Source organism: Bubalus bubalis, chromosome 3, assembly GCF_019923935.1.
Source record: "Bubalus bubalis isolate 160015118507 breed Murrah chromosome 3, NDDB_SH_1, whole genome shotgun sequence".
Classification (NCBI taxonomy): Eukaryota; Metazoa; Chordata; class Mammalia; order Artiodactyla; family Bovidae; genus Bubalus; species Bubalus bubalis.
The window spans coordinates 89,510,577-89,535,023 of NC_059159.1; the positions used below are offsets into that span (position 1 = coordinate 89,510,577).

General features: G+C 41.7%; 2 long non-coding RNA genes across 3 annotated transcripts in view; one reads left to right on the top strand and one right to left on the bottom strand.

The window, feature by feature from the left end:
- The first annotated feature begins 17 nt into the window (after positions 1–17).
- On the top strand, positions 18–19,378 carry LOC102402635. Its single transcript, XR_328401.4, has 3 exons — positions 18–576; positions 1,644–1,735; positions 18,078–19,378. It is a non-coding gene; the product is annotated as an uncharacterized LOC102402635 (long non-coding RNA).
- Positions 874–24,447, bottom strand: part of LOC123332801 — a 74,784-nt gene continuing 51,210 nt past the window's right edge. The window contains exons 3-5 of one of the 2 annotated variants that reach the window (XR_006549845.1): positions 11,710–11,809; positions 4,478–4,533; positions 874–1,128 (exon numbers count right to left, since the gene is read on the bottom strand). This is a non-coding gene — a long non-coding RNA (uncharacterized LOC123332801). Of the gene's footprint in view, positions 1,129–4,477; positions 4,534–9,054; positions 9,418–11,709; positions 11,810–24,447 lie in introns of those variants that run through there. The other variant, XR_006549844.1, reaches the window with a different exon arrangement.

The following is a 24,447-nucleotide window of genomic DNA, read 5'->3' on the forward strand; positions in this document are numbered from 1 at the left end:
ACCCTGACGTCAGGGGAGGGTGATGCAGGCTCTTAAAGGGGACGCGGGAAGCCCCGCCCCGGGCGCGGGGTTGGTGCGGCAGGTGCTGCGGCACGCGCTACCTGGGCACTGGTGGCCGCCAAAGCACCTGGCTCTGCCGCACCGGCCGGCAGCGTGTTCAGAGGGCCAAGGGCATTCTTCAGCCCCGGGAGTGTCCTCGTGCCCCGCGGACTGCACAGCGGTGGCTGCAGGTTGGCAACCCAGGCACCCGCAAGACTCAGGTGATTTGCTTGGCTTCCAGGTAGCTGCAGAGGCGCTGCCTAAGCCAACCCTCCTGCCCTTTGAGCTTGCCCTCTTTGCAGCCTGGAAAGGAGTGGTGTTCTCTCTGGGGTAATGAATAAGTCATTGCTCCTTGCTTGCTTGTTCACAGAAAACATTTCACTGTCCTGGTTTCACTATCCCTTAAGCCTCCTTAACGCTGGGGAAAGCCACCAATGCTGGGTTTTTTGTTTTTCGTTTTTTTTTCCCCCTAGATCTGTCACAATTTGATGACTTAAAAAGAAGATGAAAAAAATGTTAAACCTTAAAGCTGGTCAGGTAAATAGACTTGAAGTCGGATATTACTACAGTAATAACAATCCTCTGTTTACAGTTATAAAAACATATGACTATGACATTCCTTGGGAGAAGGCAATGGCACCCCACTCCAATACTCTTGCCTGGAAAAGCCATGGATGGAGGAGCCTGGAGGGCTGCAGTCCATGGGGTCGCTAGGAGTCGGACAGGACTGAGCGACTTCACTTTCACTTTTCACTTTCATGCACTGGAGAAGGAAATGACAACCCACTCCAGTGTTCTTGCCTGGAGAATCCCAGGGACTGGGGGAACCTGGTGGGCTGCCGTCTTTGGGGTCGCACAGAGTCAGACACAACTGAAGCGACTTAGCAGCAGCAGCAGCATGACATTCCTTTATGATGGTAGATTTAGGATTTAATCTAAAATAAACAATGGGGCTTCCCACTTGTCCAGTGGCCGAGAATCTGTCTTCCAATGCAGGGGACACAGGTTCAGGGAACTAAGATCCCACATGTCGTCAGGCAACTAAGCCCAAGCGCTGCAACTACGGAGTCCCCCAGCAGCAATGAAGACCTATGGCAGCCAAATAAAGAAATAAATATTTTAAATTAATTAAATAAGTATTACATAATGTAAAAAAGCATGAATCAAAGTTGTACAAATACTGCATATGTAACAAAGTATACATGATTGGGCTAAAGCAAAACCACTGTAACTTGACAAATACTGTTTCACTTATACAAGTTACCTAGAATAGTTAACTTCAGAGAGTACATTGGTAGGTGTCAGGGGCCAGGAGTGGGAGGGTGGAGGGGATTGGGAGTTAGTGTCTAATGGAGACAGAGTTTCAGTTTAGTAAGGTGACAACCTTGGGAGATGAATGATGGTGAGAGTTACACACCATGTGAATGTACTCAGTGCCACTGAACTGCACAGTTAGATATGGTTAAAATAGTATGTTTTATATTATGTGACTTTCACCAAATTAAAAAAAAACTTAAAACTCTGCTGTAACTAGATGAATTGGTAGAGCAGCACTAGTTGGCTTCTGTATTCTGGTCATTAACCACTTGATCTGCTTTTTCTAGGACTAAGAAGCACATAGAGAAGAACTTGAATTGTGTCCCCATGTGGGGACCAAAAGCTATAAGGAGAAAAAGCCAGAACAGCAGAAGCCAAGGTGAGTGACACTGCCAAGGATGAGTAAGAGACAGCATGGCAGAATAGGAGGACTGAGGATGCCTGGCATCATCTCTTCAACCCCTGCCACCTGGGAGGAACCACAGACCCCGCCCCCACCCTTCCAGCCAGGCCGCTTGGGCACAGGGCGAACAGATGATCCTGTACATCAGCTGATCTACCAATCACAGCCCTTGATAATGTGAATTGAAACTCATAAAGGCAGACTCAAGTGGTTAATGGCAGGTCACAGACCAACAAGAGCACATGGACTTCTGATCCCAGGCTGCCAAGTGAAGCAGGCAAAAGGAGCAGATCTCCAAAGTGAAAGTCATTCCTGCTGTTTATGTACCTTTCAGATACAAGGTGGAATTGCATTTTCCAAACCCCTAGTGGTTAAGTGGGGGTGCTGTGACAAGTTTTAACTAGTGGGTTAAGGAGGAAAGTGACTGTCACCTCTTGGTAGAGAATTTAACTGTTGGAACAAGATGCTACAAAGCCCTTTCCCCTCCCTAAGTGTATCTCAGGTGGTTGTGGTCTGTCAACCAGAATCCAGAGTACGGACAAAGCAGGGCAAGGTCTCAAAAGACATTTAGCATGAGTGAGGAATAGACCTGAGTCATTTCGATTCACTGAGTCTAGGGTGGTAACTGTGACAAGCCTAGTCTGCCCTCACTCGTGCACAAAAGAGAAAATGTTTTCCCATTTCTCAGAAGAGAAAGGGAGACTTGCTATTTCCTGCCATGTGTATTTTAGTTTTTGTCATTAGATATCCATGAAGTGGCCTGTATGTTCTCACAAAAGCCTCAATGAAGTTTGGGGAGGTGTGTTCTCTTCTTTGTAGCCTCACTGAAGCAGTGAGCAGACTCAGCCCTGAGGCCTGAGGGTCAGAAGGAAGGGTGACTCCAGGTACTGACCCTACCCTGACCTCTTACCCTGTGTTTTCCTTACCAGTTAGAGATAGTTCTCCAGTAGTCATGTATGGATGTGAGAGTTGGACTATAAAGAAAGCTGAGCACTGAAGAATTGATGCTTTTGAACTGTGGTGTTGGAGGAGACTCTTGAGAGTCCCTTGGACTGCAAGAAGATCCAGCCAGTCCATCCTAAAGGAGATCAGTCCTGGGTACTCATTGGAAGGACTGATGTTGAAGCTGAAACTCCAATACTTTGGCCACCTCATGTGAAGAGCTGAGTCATTTGAAAAGACCCTGATGCTGGGAAAGATTGAGGGCAGGAGGAGAAGGGGACAACAGAGGATGAGATGGTTGGATGGCATCACCAGCTCAATGGACATGAGTTTGGGTAGACTCGGGGAGTTGGTGATGGATAGGGAGGCCTGATGTGCTGCAGTTCATGGGGTCGCAAAGAGTCGGACACGACTGAGCAACTGAACTGAACTAGAGATAGTTCACAGTTAGCTCTGGGGAGCCATAGGAAATTCTAAAGGAATCTCAGAGCAAGGGACAGTCCATGTTTCACAAGAACATCAGACAGGGAAAGATGAAAGTCCTGATGATAGTCAACTGGGGCTACTGATCCATCAGCACCCAGGACAAACCAGTAACCAGTAATGTGAGGTTAATCAGGTCCCAGCAGTGGTTTGCCTAGGGCACATTTACTCATGTCTGTAAGGCCCACCATGTGATCTCTAGATTCTTTTTTTTTTTTTTTAATTTAAATGTATTTATTTATATTTTAATACATTTATTTTTAATTGGAGGATAATTGCTTTACAATATTGTGTGGTTTTTGCCATACATCAACATGAATCAGCCATAGGTATACATACATCCCCTCTCTCTTGAAACTCCCTCCCACCTCTCACACCATCCCCACCCCTCTAGATCATCACAGAGCACTGGATTTGAGCTCTATGCGCCATACAGCAAATTTCCAGTGGCTATCTAGTTTTACACATGTTAATGTACATGTTTCCATGCTACACTCTTGATTGGTCCCACCCTCTCCTCCCCACCTGCCCCCCCTCCCCCAACTCCTGTGTCCACAAGTCTATTATCTATGCCTTGATTCTAGGAAACTCTGAAGAAGTTTGGACTCACTGCAGGACTAGGTGGAGCTCTAGACTAGAGAGATAAGAGTGTTACAATGGCTGCTTTTGTAATCTAACAGTTGATGAAGCTGGTATATACAAATACACACTCATGAAAAGGCTGCCATAAAATGCTCATTACAGTTCTGCTGCCAGAGCCATTCTCAAACTCTCGAGCATCAGAATCCCCTGAAGGATTTGTTAAAGCACACACTGCTGAGCCACCTCCCAGTTTCTGATTCACTAGGTCTGGGTGGGGCCTGAGAGTGTGCATTTCTAACTCTGAACAAGTCCCCAGGTGACACTAACATTCTGGTCTGGGGACCACACTTTGAAAACCCCTGAGCTGGAGCAGAGATGTTAGGAATGAACTTTCTTCTCTATTCTCCCAATTTTTATAATGTTTTCCCATTACTTGTATAATACATGTATTTTATAGTTGATTTTTCCTTCCTGGTTCCTGATTTGAGCAATGGAACATGTTCAGAAAAGGATAGGACTCGGTTGAAGGTGCTAAGAGAGTGAGAGAGAGCAATTAATCTACAAAGAGGAAGGGCCTAGGGATGTGTGAGTTCTTGCCTCTAAATGTGAACAGTGTGAAGGGGGCCCTGAAAAAGCTTCCCACCCCCCGCCCCAGAACTCTGAGTACATGACAGAATCCTAAAGGTAACAAAACCAAGTCTCTCTCTTTACCTGAGTCTTCATCCGCCAACTTAGCATGCTCATCCCGCTGTCCTTCAAAGGAACTACTGCGGGAGAAAGGACTTTAAATCATTCTGAAACCATGGTTAACTCCCCCAGACACCCTCCGGATTTCATGTAAAGCCAGGATTTCTATTGAAGCCACAGCTTATTCCCATAAAGACCTTTAAGATGTTTTCAAAGAGATTTGTTGAGTTCCTTCTAGCAGGCACTGATAGGAGGCACAGGGGTGAATATAGTGTGAACCACCAAGACACAGACTATATACTACACCCCAAGGAGTTTCCACACTAGCAATTTGGAAAACTTATAGACGTTTATTGTGACATGAATGTGGAGGAGAAAATGCACTAGACATTGAAAAAAATTCAAACCTGGGTACCCTCTTTGGTTGCAAAGAAGCCCGGCTGCTGCTGCTGCTGCTGCATCGCTCCAGTCATGTCCGACTCTGTGCGACCCCGTAGACGGCAGCCCACCAGGCTTCCCGTCCCTGGGATTCTCCAGGCAAGAACACTGGAGTGGGTTGCCATTTCCTTCTCCAATGCATGAAAGTGAAAAGTGAAAGTGAAGTCGCTCAGTCGTGTCTGACTCTAGTGACCCCATGCACTGCAGCCTACCAGGCTCCTCCGTCCATGGGATTTTCCAGGCAAAAGTACTGGAGTGGGGTGCCATTGCCTTCTCCACAAAGAAGCCCTGACAGAGGCTTTATGGAGAAACGCAGAAACACAGAGCAAGAAAGGGGAATCAAAGGTCAGTGAGGAAGAACTTTGTTTCACAAAAGGTTATTGTAATTCAACATGCTGCCCTCCCATCTCTTGAGATCAAATCAAAGTAAAATAGTAAATGAACCTAGATCTGCTTTGCAAAATTCCAATTAAAAGAAACCCCACACAATCTCACCTCACTAATTGGGCAGGAAATTCATGGTCAGCAGTAATTCCATCACATCATTCATGCACTATTTCTCCTTGCATTACGCCAAGGCTTCTGGCAAATACCAGATCTCTAGTTTGCACAGAGCTGCTGAACCCTGACCCCTTTCAGAGGGCATCTCATTACAAGCAGGCAGAGGACAAGCAGCGCTTCTCATCCTTTGCCCTTCAGCCCTGACGCCACTCCTCTGGCCCAGGCCAGGATAAACAACTCCCGACTTTACCTTTACGTATAAGCTCATGAAGCACAAGAAACAGAGCAATGCAAAGGCATTAAATTCCAGCTTCTTGTTTAACAGAAGGGCAAACCAAAGCAAGGAAAGAAAGTGACGTAATCATTATTACTTTTTCTACTCCAGCATCTGGCCTCAGTTTCAGCCAGAGACTCCCATCAGTGTTGATAAATATAGATGGGGATGAACGAGCGAAAGACTGAATTGTCACTGATGCTGTGTTCTTATCGCATTGAGTCTGATGTCCAACCATACTCACCCAGCAGCCTTGTATTAAAGCCTGGGTTGTGCAGCACGCAGACTGTCGTTCTTGAGCAGGTGGCACTTAACATGAGAATCTGTGCCTTTGGATGCTGCCAGTAGCATTGGGACCCCACCCAGTATCAACAGGGCTCTTGAGCCTTTCCCAGAGGCGGGAAATCAGAAAAAGGCCACATTCATCTCCATGCTTTCAGCCCACCACCCACACCCCATCAGATACACATTTCTGTCTCTTGGAGGTGGAAGGTGTGGGTCTCTCTCTCTCCCCTCCAACCTTTGCTTCTCTCCCACACAGCCCTCCTCCCTTCAAAGCACAGGGACCTCTCCCTGCAGAACTTTTCTCTTCATTTAGTAAACCCTATAAACTCAATCACGAGAGGAGGAGGAGGGGACTTCACCAAGTATGTGACTCATGTTAGGCTCCTACATCTGGGGCTCTATTTATTACTTGCAACCCATTTTGAAATGCTTCCAATTTCCCTAAGAAAATCCTGCCATCTGCAATGCCATTTCCAGAGCCTCTCTTTTGAGGTCTTTCCCCATCCTTCTAATCCTATATCTTCTCTTTATTTGTCACACCTCAAAGCCCTAATTGGGCATCTCTGCCGTGAACTGGGTATAACATGTTTTACATATTGATATGTACTGCTGGATTCTTAACTCTTTGAGTGCAGGGTCTTATCTTTACTTTCACAACTCTATGCAGAAAATATAAACATTAGATATGGTCTGATGGCAATTTGAAAATCCAAATGAAATTTTTAAAGCTAAATCCAGCAGAGGTCCAGAAAGACTGGAACTAGCTTGCTTCTCTCCAACTGAGCAGACTGAAGGCCTTAGCTGCTTCTCCCTTGCTGTTCCTAAGCCTGAATCTCCAGGTTATGGTAATTTTGAGAGTTCTCAATGACCTTCCCATGGTTGTTCTTTTTGCTCAGTCAGTAAGTCATGTCCAACTCTTTGTGACCCTATGGACTGTACAATTCTAGGTTTCCGTGTCTTTCACCATGTCCCAGAGTTTGCTCAAACTCATGTCCATTGAATTGGTGATGCCATCTAACCATCTCATCCTCTGCCATCCCCTTCTCCTTTTGCCTTCAATCTTTCCCAGCATCAGGGTCTTTTCCAATGAGTCTGCTCTTCACATCAGGTGGCCAGAGTATTACAGCTTCAGCTTCAGCATCAGTCCTTCCAATGAATATTCAGGGTTAATTTCCTTTAGGATTGACTGGTTTGATATCCTTGCAGTCCAAGGGACTCTCAAGAGTCTTCTCCAGCATCACAGTTCAAAAGCATTGATTCTTTGGCACTTAGCCTTCTTTATGGTCCAACTCTCACATCTGTACATGACCACTGAAAAAACCCTAGCTTTGACTATATGGACCTTTGTCGGCAAAGTAATGTCTCTAATTTTTAATATGCCGTTTAGGCTTGTCACAGCTTTCCTTCCAAGGAGCAAGTGTCTTTCAGTTTCATGGCTGCAGTCACCATCTGCAGTGATTTTGAAGCCCAAGAAAAGGAAATCTGTCACTGCTTCCACTTTTATCCCCTTCTATTTACCACGAAGTGATGGGATCAGATGCCATGATCTTAGTTTTTTGAATGTTGAGTTTCAGGCCAGCTTATTCACTCTCCTCTTTCATTCTCATCAAGAGGCTCTTTATTTCCTCTTCACTTTCTACCATTAAAGTGGTATCATCTGCATATTTGAGGTCATTGATATTTCCCCCAGCCATCTTGTTCCAACTTGGGATTCATCCAGCCTGGCATTTCACATGATGTATTTTCCATGTAAGATAAGTAAGCAGGGCAACAATATACAGCCTTGTCGTACTCCTTTCCCAATTTGGAACCAATCAGTTGTTCCACCTGTTCTGACTGTTGCTTCTTGACCTGCACACAGGTTTCTCAGAGACAGGTAAGGTGGTCTGGTATTCCCATCTCTTTAAGCATTTTCCACAGTTTGTGTTGATTCACACAGTCAAAACATTTAGCATAGTCAATGAAACAGAAGTAGATGTTTTTCTGGAATTCCTTTGCTTTCTGCATGATCCAAAGCTTGTTGGCAATTTGATCTCTGGTTCCTCTGCCTTTTCTAAACCCAGCTTGTACATCTGGATACATAAATAAGTAAATAGATTGCTCTTGACATAGTCAACCAATATTGCTTTCTGTTATTTGCAATCAACAAACTCCAAGTGATATACATCCTCTCTCCCCTCCAACCCTTGCAATAATGTTCTAATCTCTGTTCTTGTTCAGCTCTAGCAACACAAACACAACAATTTAGACAACTAGAGTGACTGCTTAGCACTGCATTAGCTTCCTTCTCAGACAAGGGTGGATAGATTGAGTGACAAGGAATATAGTCCTTTAGCAAGTGGCAAGCCTCCCTCTAAGACACTGACCTTCTGATTTTCAAATCAGATCTTCTGTTTATTTGATTAGTACGTGTCAGGCCGCCCAAGGTCTGAACCTCTCAAGCCCCTGGGAACTGGCAGCTGAATGCTGGTAAATAAATGCCAAGCAGCTGTACTCAGAGACAGCAGTGCCCACTCCTGGAGTTAGAACAACCTTAATTAAGTGCAAACTGTTAGGGCATCAGTACCATTGGCTTATTTATTCTATTCCTGGATGGGCATTATCATTAGAGATTCTGAAGGCATGTTGTTAACCCTGAATGTAAGCTCTGGCTAGTCAGCCTGTTAAAACATGGCGTTAAAGAGGCCAAGTTCTGTTGCTATTTCAGTAGCCAGTTAGCCATGCAGAGAAAAGCTATTCCTTAGTATAGTATGCATCCCACCCTGTCATCTCAAGGCTGCATTCTCTTGATTACAGAAAAGCCAAGGTGAGAGAAAAGACATAACTTTAGTTCAGCAAAAACTTGTCAACAAAACTAAGAACTTGGAGTACAATCTACTAATATTCTATCAGCTGTATATACTTTAAAAATGCTATATCCTACTTTATATTTTTAATAAACAGTTTATACATAGGTCACTTATCTTTGATTTGGAGGGACTTATTTTTCCCCTTTAAAAATTATTGATGATTTTATTTAATTTTACAGCTTGTATTTTCTCTGGCCCACACATATAAGGCTTTCTTCAGTGACAAAGAATCAAATATAAAGCACTATTTCAAAAAAGCCTTTCAAACTTTTAAGTTAACATGAATACATCACCCTGTCATGAATACCAGTTTTCTCTCAAGGTCCAGTCACAGGAAATTTGTCAAGTAGGGAATTCCTTAGAACAAAGATGGTGGAAAGTTTCCTGTGAATAGAACTGAACAGAGTAGGGAGAACTTTTGACAGCAATTATTAAGATGTCTTTAATTTGAGGGACTTCTCTGATGGCCTGATGGTTGAGAATTCACCTTCCAACGCAGGAGATGGGCTTTATAACTGGTAGGTTTGACCCCTGGTCGGGGAACTAAGATCCCACAGGCCTTGAGGCAACTAAGATCATGAGCTCCAACTGGAGAGTCCACAGATTGCAAGGAAGACCTGGAGCAGCCAAAAAAAGAAAGATGTCCTTAATATTGAAGGGGCAGTACAGGAAGAAGGAAAGCCCATTCCAGCCTGCAAGCATAGGGCCAATGAACACATACAACAGAGAGGGAATGGCAGTTGAGAGTCACAGTGGAGACATAAAGACTCCTTGAGCCCAGTCACTAAAGGATGCAGCAGGGAAGGGAAGAAAGCCCAAACAGAAAGATGAGGAATACCTCTTCCCCAAGACAGAATAGTGGTAAGAGGTGTGGAGGGATGAAGCCAGGAACAGTGAGGCAGGAGAGCAATCGATGGCATCAAGAAGCCTAACTGTGAACACACCACACTGGGGGCCTTACAACACCTGGCCCCTCCCCCAGGCCTCCAGCCTCAGGTGCCCAGCGGGGCTCCTGTTCCCTAAAGTGCTTAATCCCCATGTTCAAACATCCCTCGCTGTGCACTCCTGGCTCTGACTGGGTCTTTGCAGGCACCCCTCTCTCTGCCTGGAATAGTTGTTTTCTACTATACTTCTTTCTATAGAAGACCATAAATTCAGAACTACTCTATAATTTTGGATAGCCCTTTGGGCTCGCAGATCTTCCTAAAGAAAACCTGGAGATGTTTGTAAACCACTTATTTTATGAGCACTTCTGACATTTAAGCATTAAACCATCAGGGGGAGAGATGGAAGTGGTGATTCAGTGTTCACCAGCTCACCCCTCAGCCTTCTGGAAGGACTGTTAGCCTGTGGGTGTACCTTATACTTCAGCAACTTCTGTTTAAGAATTCTACTAGTCAGAAAATGATACAGCACTCAAACCTACACTGTATTATGTAATTCTTTTAGACACAAGTACACACTGAGAGAGATATTTTTTTTAAGTTTCAACTATTTCCATGAATGCAATTAGCCTGAGATATGCAGATGAGACCACTCTAATGGCAGAAAGTGAACAGGAACTAAAGAGCCTCTTGATGAGGATGAAAGAGGAGCGAGAAAAAGCTGGCTTGAAACTCAGCATTCAAAAACAGTGTTAATATTATTTGGCATTAAAGAGACAAAGTGCTGATACATGCCATGATATGGATAAGCCTTGGAAATATTATGCTCAATGAAATATACCAGTCACAAAGGACTACCTATGGTACAACTCCACTTACATAAAATATCAAAAATAGGCAAAACTATAAAGACAGAAAGTAGATTAGTGGTTACCTTGGGCTGGGAAGGATAGGGAGTTTGGGGCTGATGGCTAGAAAGAAGGGTTTTATTTGGGGATAATGAAAAGTTCTAAAATAGATGGTGGTGACGGATGCACAGCTGGTTCCAGGTCTGGATTTGCCATGTGTGATGATCTGATTACCTCTGCCACTACAATGTTCTCTGAAAACACCATCAGCTGCTTCCCTGAATTCCTTTCTTTGTCCAGTTCTCAACTCCAAATAACACTTTCCTCAACTCCCAGCCTTTTCTTTCCTTTCACTGCCCCTATTCTTCTGTCTTTCCCAGAATCCAGCTTGTGTTTCTGTGCACATTCTCTGATTCTACAAATACAGACATCTAGGAACTAGCTGGCACAGACAGAAGTCCTTTTAAAGAGGACAGGAAACAAGCGAGCAAGGAAAATCCCCTCCGGCTAGCAAAGCACAGGAAGCCTATGATGGCAGTGATTTCTGTTCGTGCCATCACAGTCCAGCTTCCAGATGAGAATTCCAAGGCTCATCTCATTCTTTCTGCCTCTTTCCTCCCCTCCCACTCCAGCTGCTGTCCATGGGAATCAGCATGCCTTTTGATGACACAAAAATTCCTTCCCTGATCAGCTCAGCTGGGGATAAGCCCATCTTCTCTGGTCCAGTAGGGCTTGATTTGAATAACTTAACTCATTCTTGGGGTACTTAATGTAGCTGGTGGGGAGGGAGGGCAAGGTCTGAGTCAAGGTCAATCCACCTATTTTCAAATGAATGCTAGTAGGACTCCATTAACAGAAAATAGTAATAGATACTATTTGAGCATCTTTCGGTGTGTGATATTTTTAAGACATTATCTCATTAATTCTCATATAACTATGTGCTGAATGGATTCTTTCCCCCATTCTATGAGTGAGGACACTGCAGTTGGGACAGATGGAGTAATTTTGTGGAGATGGTTGGATTCAATGAACATGAATTTGGGCAAACTCTGGGAGATGGTGAGGGACGGGGAAGCCTGGTGTGCTGCAGTTCATGGGGTCACAAAGAGTGGGACACGACTTAGTGACTGAACAACAACAATTAAAATTCAGTCAGAGGTGGAGCAGAGATTCTTACTAGCTCTGTGTGTCTCTCAGGACTCTTCTCCCACCAGCTGTGCTTCTTCTGCCACAGATGATGTCTGCTTCTCCTGTGTCTAGGTTATGGGCTTCTCTTCCTGCAGAGAGAAGAGGACTAAGTACAATCTGGAAAAGAAAATTCTTTCAGGAGCTAAGCTGACTGCGTAAAAGAATGAAACTTTCTAATGGCCCTGTATAATGAAGACTAGAATTTGAGGAAGGTCAAGTGGAGAGGAGCACATGATCTCTAGGGAATTTTTCACTAGATGTTGCTGTTGTTTAGTCACTAAGTCGTGTCCGCCTCTTTGTGACCCCATGGACTGTAGCCCACCAGACTCCTCTGTCCATGGGATTTCCCAGGCAAGCATACTGGATTGGGTTGCCATTTCCTTCTCCAGGGGGTCTTCCCGATCCAGGGATCAAACCTGTGTCCCCTGCATTGGCAAGCTGATTCTTTACCACTGAGCCCTTTTACTAAATGGTGCTTCTTAAAGATAAGCTTTCATGTGGTGCAGATAGTGCTGATGTAGATTAATCTATCCTTTCCATATTCCTGCAGTTTTCCCCCACCCCAACCTGTCTACACCAGAGGATAAAGCACTTTCAGACTCGTCCTTTTGCCAGCCCAAGCTCCTTGGCCCCTGTTATAGAGGATTCTCCGGCAGGAATTAATTTCTCCTTTCTCTTATTGAACATTTGAGCTGCTTTCAGTTTTGTACTATCAAGAACAATGCTGCTGAGAACATTCTTATATATGGTACTCTTGCCACACATATGCAAGCATATTTGTTGGGGATTTATCCAGGAATAGAATTGCTCGGTCACAGGATAGCGTATGTTCAATTTTATTACAGAATGCCAAATGAAAAAATTATTGCACAAATGTACCCTTTCCCTAGCAGTGTTTGACAGCTTCCTTTGTTCCACATTCTCACTGCAACTTGGGAATGTTAGTCTTTTTGGCTAGCTTTTCTAGTAGATATGCAGTTATATCTCAAAGTTTTAATTTACATTTCTCTTATTACTAATGAAGTGAGCATCTTTTCATATTCTTATTGATTATTTGAATATTTTCTTTTGTGAAATAAATACCCATTTAAATCTACTGACCATAATGGATTGTCTTTTCCTTATTGATTTGCAAACAATCTTGATATATTTTAGAATCAATGCCTATATCAGTGATGTATGTCACAAATAATGTTTCTATATTCCATTAATCCATCTGTCTTTGTTCAAGAAGGAGACTGGCCTATAATTCTCCTTTTCCAAAGTGTCCTTGTCAGGTTTGGATACCAAGGTTATGTTGGTCTCATAAATTATGTTAGGTGTATTCACTTTTGTCTTATTCTCTAAAAAAGTGTATCAGTGGTATTGAAAATATTCCTTTCTTAAATGATTGGTAAAATTCACCACTAAGGCCATTAAGGTCCAAAGTTTTCCTTATGGGAGATTTTAAATTATAAATTCAACATTTTTGATATCTGCAAAACTATTTTATTTTCTATATCAAATTTATTTACTTTTTCCATGGAATTTGTAAGTTTTTTCTAACTTTTTTTAATATATTTACATAAAGTTGTTTATTATATTCTTCTATATTTGATGTCTGTAAGTTATAATTAAAAAGATGTTTCCTGTTGCACTCCAGAAATTGGTTGTTTTTTACTTCACTTTCTTAATCTGTCTCAGCAGGAATTTATTAATTTTATTAGTTTCTCCAAAGAAGCAATTTTTGGTTTATTGATTTTCTGTATATTTGCCATTCCATTAATTTATGTTCTTATCTTTACTCTTTCCTTTCTTTTACTTTGATATTCTTTTCTAGCTTCTTATGAAAAATGATCAGCTCATTGATTTTTCAGATATCCCTACTTCATTTAAAGCTACAATTTCCCACTAAGCACAGTTTTAGCTGTATACCACAGATTTTAGTATGTAATAATGTATTCTGTTCAAGATATTTTCTAAGTTCTATTATCATTTTTCCCTTGACCCATAAGTTATTTAGAAGTATATTGCTTAATTTCCAAATGCATGGCAATTTTATAAAAATCTCTTTATAATTGATTTCTAACTTAATTCCATGGTGAACTTAGAACATACACTGTGTAATGTGAAACTTTTTAATTTGTTGAGATTTACTTCAGATCCCAGCATACAGTCAAATTTTGTAAACATGCTGTGCATTTTTTGAAATACTGTATATTCTGCCCTTGCTGAGTACAGTACCCGATGTCTATGGGTGGTTTGATAATTATGTTTTTAAATCCCTATGTCTTCATTGATTTTTGTCTATATGTTTATCAATAACTAAAATTGTTGTGTGAAAATTTCCCACTATGAATGGGAAGGCACCTCTTTCTTCTTACATTTCTGTCAAATTTTGCCTTATTTACTTTCTTAGCCTTATACAATTTAGCTTTATTATATATTTCTGGTGAGTAAAACCATCTATTAATCATGTCCTTTATTTCAAAAGCTTTTTGATTAAAAATATTTTATCTGCTATTAATATAGATGAAAGATAGATATTATACATTAACTTTCTTTTGGTTAGTCATTATGTTTCAACCTTTCTGCATCCTCATGATTTAGGTGTATCTTTTATGAACCTTACATATATTTTTAACCTAGTCATATAAAACTTTATTAATTTCTTTTAATTCGATCTGTCTACTTACATGTAGTATAATGTCTGATGTATTTGGTTTAAAACTGTCATTTTACTGTGAAATCTTATTTGTTGCACCTGCTTTATCTTCCTCATTCTTGATTTTCTTGTTTGGATTGACCCAGTGTATATTATTCCGTTTTTGCCTACTCTTACCCTCAGGATTATAACCCTTTTTGCTATACTTTTTAATGACTACCAGCGAGATTGCAACATGCAATCCTGACTTACTAGAATGTAATGTTTATCAGCGCTCTTCCCGCACTCGTGGACAGGGCAAGAACTCCAGAATACTTTAACTCCATTTACCTGCCTCCTGACATAGGTTTATAAGATATTTTTATTATTGTTTTACACAGCCAATTGCATTCAGATTTATTCATAAACATCCCTTTCTGTTGCTCTTCCTTTCTTCCTGCTTCTCCCACCTCCCATCTGGGAACATTTTCATTCTGCCTAAAAAATATCCCTTGGTATTTTCTTAAGAAAAGGTATGCTGGTGATGAATCCTCTAAGTCTTTGTTCATCTGAAAATGTCTTCATTTCACTTGCATTCTTTAAGGATGAAAATAGCATTTTAGGCTGGCAGTTATTTTCTTTCAGTACTTCATATATATACTCCATTATTTCTCATACAAATTCGGTCTGCCATCAAATTGTAATTTGGGGGTAATATGTATTCACTCCTTCCCAGTCCTGGCTGCTTTTAAGATTTTTCTACTTGTCATTTGTTTCCAGCAGTTCAACTGTGATGTGCATAGCTGTGGATTTCTTTTATTTAACCTCTTGATAATTTGTAGGACTTCTTGATCTGTGCCTTAATGTTTTTCGTCAGTGTGGTAAATTTCTTGGTCATTGTGCCTCTAAGGATGAATTCCACTACATCCTTTCTAGGACTACAGCCTCTCATATTCTAGGCCTTTTCACTATATCCTCCATATATTTTATCTTCTCCTTTGACCTTTTTCCCCTTGTATCTCTCTATGCTTCAATCTTGCTCATTTTTTTGTCAATTATATTCCTAAGTATGTTCTAATTCTCATTATTTAGATTTTTGAGATAGTATATAAAAATACAATGTATTTTTTGTATACTAAGCATTTAATTCAACGACCTTAGTAAACTCATTTATTAATTGTAATAGTTTGTCTAAAGATTCTCTGGGATTTTTCTGTGAATATAAACATGTGTTCTGGGAATGGTAATTGTTTCTCCCTTCCTAATTTAGTCTTATTTCTTTTTTATGACTAGGACTGACCTTAGTAAAATGTTGACTAGCAATGGTAATAGCAAGCGTCATTTTTATTTTTCCTGATCTCAGGGGAGAATTTTCAACATTCCCTCACATATGCTTTTATTTTTTGTAGGTAGCTTTTAGTCTACTTTAAGAGATTCCGATTTATTACTAGTTTGGAACACAGTTGAATTCCATTATATATTTTGGCTGTATCTACTGAAGTAAACAGACATTTCCCCCTTTATTCTGTAGTGAACTACACTGGTTTTCAAATACCTAGATAAATTCAATTTCCTGGGAAATATACAACTTGGTCATACACAAGCACAGTATACTTTTTGTGTACTGATGGGTTCAATTTGATAATATTTTACTTAAGATTTTCACAATTATATTCATAAGAGAAGTTGGCCTGTTATTCTCCTTTATTGTAATGATCCTTTTCAAGATTTCGGTTTGATTCTTTCAGACATCTGAAGGCACATGCATTCTAGAATCACCTTAATACCATTTATACTAAAGATAATCCCCAAATGGCTGCATTTCCTGAGGTTACCAAGCTACATACTTCCTATCAGCCCTTACAACCCTCTGAATGTCAACCCAAAACATGGATTTACCTGCCACCGAGACTTTGGCAGGCCTTAGACTTCAACTTTGGTTTGCCTCAACCCTGGAAGTTTTTAAAAGTATTGCTTAGCTCTCAGGCTTCTAGTGGGCTTCCCTAGTGGATAAGGAATCCACCTGTGATGTGGGAGACTTGGGTTCAATCCCTGGGTTGGGAAGATCCCCTGGAGAAGGGAAAGGCCACCCTCTCCAGTATTCCAGCCTGGAGAATTCCACAGACTGTATAGTCCATGGGGTCTCAAAGAGTCAGATACAACTAGCGACTTTCACTTTTGAGCCTTCTAGCTGCATTTTCCAGAATTTGCAAAGTTCCTCAAGACAAAGCAGCTCCAAAAACCATTTACTACCGTAGATTTCCCTCTTTTTGTGGGATTATGACTTGGTAATTTTTCATTGCCTTAAGTCTCCAATGCCTTAAAGATGATTTATAAAAAATATTTTGTTCAGCATTCTTAGTTGGCCTTAGCAAAAGGCTGACCCAGTTTCTTTGTAAGCCATCACTGGAATCAGATGTTCCTGGCTGCCTTTAAGTAATGCAGTGATTGTATAAAATAAGGCCTGAAATTCACAGGTGGCTACCAAAACACTTACTTCACAAAGAAAGAGCTGCTGGTCTCCTGCATAATGCAAGGGATAATAGATTAAAAGCAAAGTTCAAAAAAAAAAAATACAATATGCCATCGATGATATGGCTGAATAAGACTTTATCTGTTGAATAATTTTATTCAGGATAAAACAATTCTCTTAACAGAGAAACCAGGTTTTTTTAATCTCTGGAGAGGAATCAGGAAGTGTGTTTATAGTGCTTAGCAACAGTATTGAAAATTTTAGTATTTTTTTAAAATAGAAAAAAACTTAGATTGACACTTACATAGGTAAAATACAACTAAGACGTGGAACCACTGAATAATTGACTTAGTGACATTAATATCATTAAAATAATCAACCACTTAGCTAGTTCCACAGTCATGACTGAAATGTCCACCTAGTGGACACAGGCTCTCAACCCTTTATTTTGTAGAAAAAATAGTTAATGGCTCAGGCTCAGAGTGATAAGTCCCATCCCCTACTTCACCTTCAGACTGGAAAGAAGAGAAAATAAATATGGCAAATGCCCACATTCAACAACATGCCCTTTTGTTTGTATTTAGTCTTATTTTCACATCTTCAAACAGGTGTTTCCTTTTCCTAAGATATTATCTAAAAAGAGGAGCCGAATAAGAGACTGTGCAAATGAAAAGTGCTAAAATCAGCTTCAAATAAATGGCTCGGGAAGACTTGCTTCCCAATAAATCTGTAATATGTCACTTCTCCTCCATTCCTGCAGAGGAGCAGAGGCAGGCTCTTGCTGAGTGATAAATATATTCACAGATAGCATCGCCAAATCCTGAACAATCTTGAGACTGAAAAATGGGGCTTTAAAACATTATGAACAACAGAAGAAATACTAAAGTAAAGCAAATAATATCTTGGAAGGGGGACGTGCAATGAATGAATTCCCAATGTTACAGTGTGTTATTGCAACAAAAATATTTGAATTTCCATACTGTTTAATGTAGTGGGATGAAAGAATCTGCTCCAAGCAGTGACCAAGATAGAAAAGTCATATCTTAGATGGTAACTGGAGAACAGAGGCCTTGCTCTAATCTGTACATGTTTTATCATCAATGTCAGTGAATATTTATTGAGATCTCAGAAAGCATTTAGCCATGTCTGCTAACACGTGCAGTAAAAATTAGAAGTTGTAGTCTTTTCCCCCTAGGACATTCCATTCAAAAATACGCTTTTCCATAGGCAGATAACACTTTTATTTTTCCTTTCCCAACAGGGGGATCCTTAGCATCCACATCCCAAGTGAGGGTCGATGAACTTGAAATGTGTCTTTGTAGAAATGGAGAAGGAAGCAAGCACAACGACTGTATACAAGAGTGCTCCCACTGTAAGGAATCTAAGGAATCGTGAATTGTAGAAGAAGTAGATGCAGCCAGGAATCATGGAATCAAATGTCAGGGGACGCAGGCCAGGTCATCTCCAGGTAAAGACACGCTCTCCCGCTTTCTGCCGAAGTATGAGGCCTTCACCATTTCTCTTTGTTTTTATAGGCCCCAAAATTCAGAAAAATACTTCTCTTCTTTAAGAAAATTCACTGGCAAATCTGATGATAAACACTAACCAGTCTTCGGTAGCAGGGGAGTACAGAGAACAGAATGGCAGGGGTGGATACAAGTTTCGGGAAATCTAAAACTTACACAATTGTGAAGGCCTCTTTACAAAAAAAAAAAAAAAAAAAAAAAACTACAGAATGCAATGGTCAAAGGCCTTGGAGCAGCAGGGCTCGGGTGCTTGCATTTCCTTATCTTTGCCTTATCTGTGGGCCTCTTTTCTGTGTTGGTGAAGAGCCAACTCATTAGAAAAGACCCTGATGCTGGGAAAGATTGAGGGCAGGAGGAGAAAGGAGCAACAGAGGATGAGATGGTTGGATGGCATCACCCAACTCAATGGACATGAACTTGGGCAAACTCTGGGAGATAGTGAAGGACAGAGAAGCCTAGCATGCTACAATCCATGGGATCACAAAAAGTTGACACGACTGAGCAAATGAACAACAAATCTGTGTCTCAAGGACCTCTCCACAACCCCAGCTGACTCTTATGCTTAGGAAAACTGTTCAGAGTGGCGAGATCTTCTGGTATTGGAGGCGTAATGGAAATTTCCCCCATTTGAAAATATTAACAAAAAATTCAAATTAATAAACTCTTCATAAGACTTGGCTTTTGGTCATCACTTTGGCACATCTGGCAAAGGGAGTCACTATGCAGTCATCAAGGTCAAGAAAGGTTATTGCCCAAAGGACTCCGCTCACCTCTCAGCTGTTCGACCTGGTGGGAGCTGACTGAAACGCTTCAAGCTTAGAGGATGATTTGGGGTGAGTAGCTTGAGAAGAGGGTGAGAACATAAAGAAAATGTTGGAACATAGTGGCAGAAGGAGAAGACAGCTTGAATGTGGGAGGAGAAAGAAAAACTACTTCCAGACCTTGCTCTTTGGAAATAAATTGAATGATGGCACCTCACACAGTGAGTTGATAGCTGGGGTACATGGAAAACTTTAGGACAGCATTTCATAAAAATGTGGTCCACAGACCACCTGACCTAGACTACTGGTGTGCTTGGCAGAAAGCAGTTGTCTGAGCCCAACCCCAGAAAGTACCATGTGAATCGCTGTCAGTGGGGCTCAAGAATGTCCACTTTTTTTTACTTCCCTGGTGGTCCAATGGTTAAGACTCTATGCTTCCACTGCAGTGGGCTCAGGTTCCATCCCTGGTTAGGGAACTAAGATCCTGCCTGCCGTGCAGCACAGCAAAAAATAAAAATAAAAAAAATGGCTACAAAGAATGTTTAGGCTTCCCTGATGACTCAGATGGTAAAACATGCACCTGCAATGCACAAGACCTGTGTCCAACCCCTGGGTCAGGAAGATCCCCTGGAGAAGGGAATGACTACCCACTCCAGTATCCTTGCCTAGAGAATCCCATGGACAGAGAAATTTGGTGGGCTACAGTCCATGGGGTTGCAAAGAGTCAGACATGACTGAGTGAGAAACACAAATAAGTAATGCTCACTTTAATCAGTACTGGGTGATTTGGGGGAAAATGACATTTGAGAAACTGGAGAAATGCTTTTTTTTTTTTTTTTTTCCTTAATCTAGCCAAGTTCTGCCTAGGGGATGGATGCATGGGAAGTTTCCAGTTACCAGAATTGACACTTCTGGAAAGTATCCGTAGGTCAGCTTCCAACCATTCACTGCCTTCTTTGTGGCCTGAGTACTTTGAGTTCTGACCCAGGATGGTGCTCCCAGCTGCCAAACAGAATAAGCCACTGACACTTTCAGAACGCAGTGTAAGCTAAACAAGCCACTCCCTGCAGATCTGACCCTCTGACTTCCTCCCCATCATCCTTGCTGACACATTACAACCTCAGCTATACTGTGTTGACACTTAGCAGATAAAGTGTCCTGAACACCCAATATCTGCTTTATATAAATTACAGAATGCTTACCAAAGGCAGTGTCAATCCCAGGGCCTTCTCAGTATTAACACCTTAATTAGATTAACTTTATAAGTCTTGTGTGAAAGAAGAGTTCCCAGGTGTATCTGTGTTACTATAAGAGTGAGTGCTTGTGGCAAAGAAACCAAGGAACCCCCCTTCTCGAAATATCTCAACTATGCTGCCATGGGGCCTAAAATGGAGTCCGTTTGTCTGCACTTTCCTGCTGCTGCTGCTAAGTTGCTTCAGTCGTGTCCGACTCTGTGTGACCCCATAGATGGCAGCCCACCAGGCTCCGCCATCTCTGGGATTCTCCAGGCAAGAACACTGGATTAACATGAATAGCTTGATGTCATCTGTGTCTACACTGTTTTGCTCTATCAATCAGAGTTTTAACTCCTTAAGAGTAGAGACTATATATATATATATATTTTTTTTTTTTTTTTTTAAATAAGAAGTCAGTATCAATCAATTAGAAAAAAGAGAACGTGTGTTAACTGTCTAGAAGAGCTTAAGGCTTCCCAGTGGTGCTAGTGATAAAGAACCCACCTGCCAATGCAGGAGACATAAGAGACGCAGGTTCGATCCCTGAGTTGCAAAGAGCCCCTGGAGGAGGACATAGCAACTCACTCCAGTATTCCTGCCTGGAGGATCTCTTGGACAGAGGAGCCTGGGGGGCAGAGTCAGATGCAACTAAAGCTACTGAGCACGCGACACAAGAAGGACTTGAGATAACATGAGAAAGGCCAAAATACAAGCTGACAAAGGCAGACACAGGGAAGGAGACTGTCTGGCTTACTAGGGCTCTTTAAGTAATCTGAGCCTGAAACACAGACAGAGCCCCTGCATGAAGGTGCCCTGCTGTCCGCGCAGGCAGGCTGCAGTCTTAAGTATTTTACCCTACTCTTAGCATAGTTCGCTGTGTTCTCCTCACCAGCTCTGCTGCCTTTTCTCCAGGCTCATCCATTAGCCCTTTCTGGTTAATGGGTATCTCGGTTCTTAGCTTTACTTCTAGATTTCTGTTTTCCTCTTTTTCCTTCTCCTTGGATAATTATAGAAGGAGCTTCCAGGCACCACTTCCTAGCTCAGCTTGCTCCCAATGGCCATCACTCCGTTCCCTGTCAAGAGCAACACACAGATGGAATGGGTAGGAAGTATTTAAAGGAAACTGGGAAGGGAACAGGGAGATGAGAAGGATATATCACAGTTTAAGGTCCACCCTAACCACATTTATATCTCAGTTTAGATATAATAAGAATACCATATTACATTTGGATATAATTTTCATATTGTAAAAAATGACTGAGTTTGATGTCCTGTGTTTTGATTGGAATTTTGAATAAAGGATGCTCCAAGGTCATAGTTTTCAAAGTGGCCAAGAAGCTATTGGAATGATGCCAGCTCTCTGGCTGGTGACTGTCTGTAGCAATTTGAACTCTTATGGACTGCTCGTAAACTGGTACTACCACTTTGGAAAACTGGCAGTCTCCATATGCATGACCCATCAATTCTACTCCTCAGTATACAATAAACAGAAATGAACACATATGTACATGAAAAACCTGTACAAAGATGTTCTTAGCAATATCATTTATAATAGTCCAAAATGGAAAACCACTCAACTTATCAAGAATAGCATAAATTAATAAGTTGAGGTCTATTCATAATTCAATCTCAAATACCTGAATCTCACCAACATGATTCTTGGACTAAGAGGCCAAACATAAAAAACAGCACATATTATATAGTCTCATTTACATAAAGTTTCAAAGGCAATGCTAATATGTTGCTAGATCAGAATAGTGGTGATCTGGGGGGAAGGGCACACAGAGGATTCTGAAGTGTTGGAAGTATCCTGTTTTGGACTTCCCTGCTGGTCCATTGGTTAAGAATCTGCCCTGCAATATAGGGGATGCAGGTTCAATCCCTGGTCAGGGAACTAAGATCCCATGTGCCACAGAGCAACTAAGCCCACGCTGCAACTGGAGATCCTATGAAGACGCCACAAGCTGCAACCAAGACCCAATGCAGCCAAATAAATGAATAATTTTTTAAGTTAAAAAGTATCTTGTTTCTTGGCCTAAATGATGCTTTAAATGGATATGATCACTTTCAGAAACTTCATTAAGCCGTACACTTATACTCTTTGCGCTTGTCTACATGTTAATTTGTCTTGATGTCAGCTCCATAGACTGGGTGACTTAAATAAAGCCCATTTATTTCTCACACTTCTAGATACTGGGAAGTCCATGAAAAGGCTTGGCAGATTCGGTATCTAATGAAAACTCACTTCCTAGTTCAGAGAGGGTGTCTTTTCACTATGTCCTTGCATGGTGAAAGAATTGAGAATGCTCCCTGGGGTCTCCTTTATAAAGGCACTAACGCCATTCATGATAGCATAAAATTGGTACAGTGGTAAAAGAACCCGCCTGCTAATGCAAGAGAGGCAGGTTCAATCCTTAGGTCGGGAAGATCCCCTGGAATAGAAAATGGCAACCCACCCCGGTATTCTTGCCTGGAAAATTCCAGGGACATAGGAGCCTGGTGGGCCTGCAGTCCATGGAATCACAAAGAGTCAGACACAACTGAGTGACTGACCATGCATGCACATGCTTGAAACTCAACATTAAAAAACTAATGTCATTGTTTGACAGAAAAACCACAAAATTCTGTAAAGCAATTATCCTTCAATTAAAAAATAAACAAAGTGGCAAAAAAAAAAAAAAAAAAAAAAAAAAAAACCACCAAGATCATGTCATCCTGTCCCATCACTTCATGGCAAATAAGTGGGAGAAAAGTGGAAGTAGTGACAGATTTTATTTTCTTGAGCTCCAAAATCACTGTGAACGGTGACTGCAACCATGAAATTAAAAGACAACTTGTTCCTTGGAAAGAAAGCTATGACAAACCCAGACAGCATATTAAAAAGCAAAGGCATCACTTTGTCAACAAAAGTCTGTGTAGTCAAAGCTATGCTTTTTCCAGTAGTCATGTACAGATGTGAGAGCTGGACCAGAAAGAAGGCTGAGCGCTGAAGAATTGATGCTTTTGGACTATGGTGCTGGAGAGGACTCTTGAGAGTCTCTTGGACAGCAAAGAGATCAAACCAGTCCACCCTAAAGGAAATCAACCCTGAATATTCATTGGAAGGACTGTTGCTGAAGTTGAAGCTCCAATACTTTGGCCATCTGATGGGAAGAGTCAACTCACTAGAAAAAAAAAAAAACCTGATGGTGGGAAAGACTGAAGGTAAAAGGAGAAGGGGCAGCAGAGGATGGGATGGTATTTAGATATCATCGCCAACTCAATAGACATGAATTTGAGTAAACTCCAGGAGATAGTGAAGAACAGAGGAGTCTGGCGTACCGCAGTCCATGCGGTTGCAAAGAATCAGACATGATTTAGCAACTGAACAATGACAATAATTCCCATTCATCAGGGCTCCACCCTCATGACCTAATCAACTCTGAAGGCCCCCACCTTCTAACACAATCAGATTGAGAACTAGGTTTCAATAAATAAATGGCAGGTGTGGATGGGGGGGGTGGGGGGGCAGGGGTGCAGGGGGAGGGGCATAAACATTCAATCCTTAACATCATTAAATTAAACTTTATTAAAGAGAAAAATATCATTTTTCCAAAGTGACCTCGTTTGGCTCCCTAGAGGTAACTGATGGCTTTGGCAAATGTGGTGAGTGGAGACAGGGGAGAGAAGCCAGGTTGGAGGAGGTTGCAGAGTGAGTGGAGAGTGCAAAGCTGGAGACAGAGTGTGTAGATAACCCGTGAGAATAATGGGTAAGACTGGAAAACTAAGGCAGAAATCTGGACGGTCAAAGAAGGGTTGTGCCATGATTATTTGGTTTTGTTTTTTTAAGGTGGGAGATTAAATTAGAATATTTGTTTGCCGACTCTTCCAGCTATATCACATTCCATACTAGAGAGAAGGCAGCCTTGGGGGTGGGGGAGGCACCAGGGGAGGCAGCAGGCAGTGGAGGGGGAGGAAGCACAGAGACTGTGGGACTAAAAGGAGTCAGAGTGGGGGTGGGGGTGGGGAGATGGGAGGTGGGGGATGCCTCTTCAGCAGCCTCAGAGCTTCACAGGGAAGCAGAGTCTGGTTGGAACAGCTTCTCTTGAGGGTTTTAGTTCCAATAACCT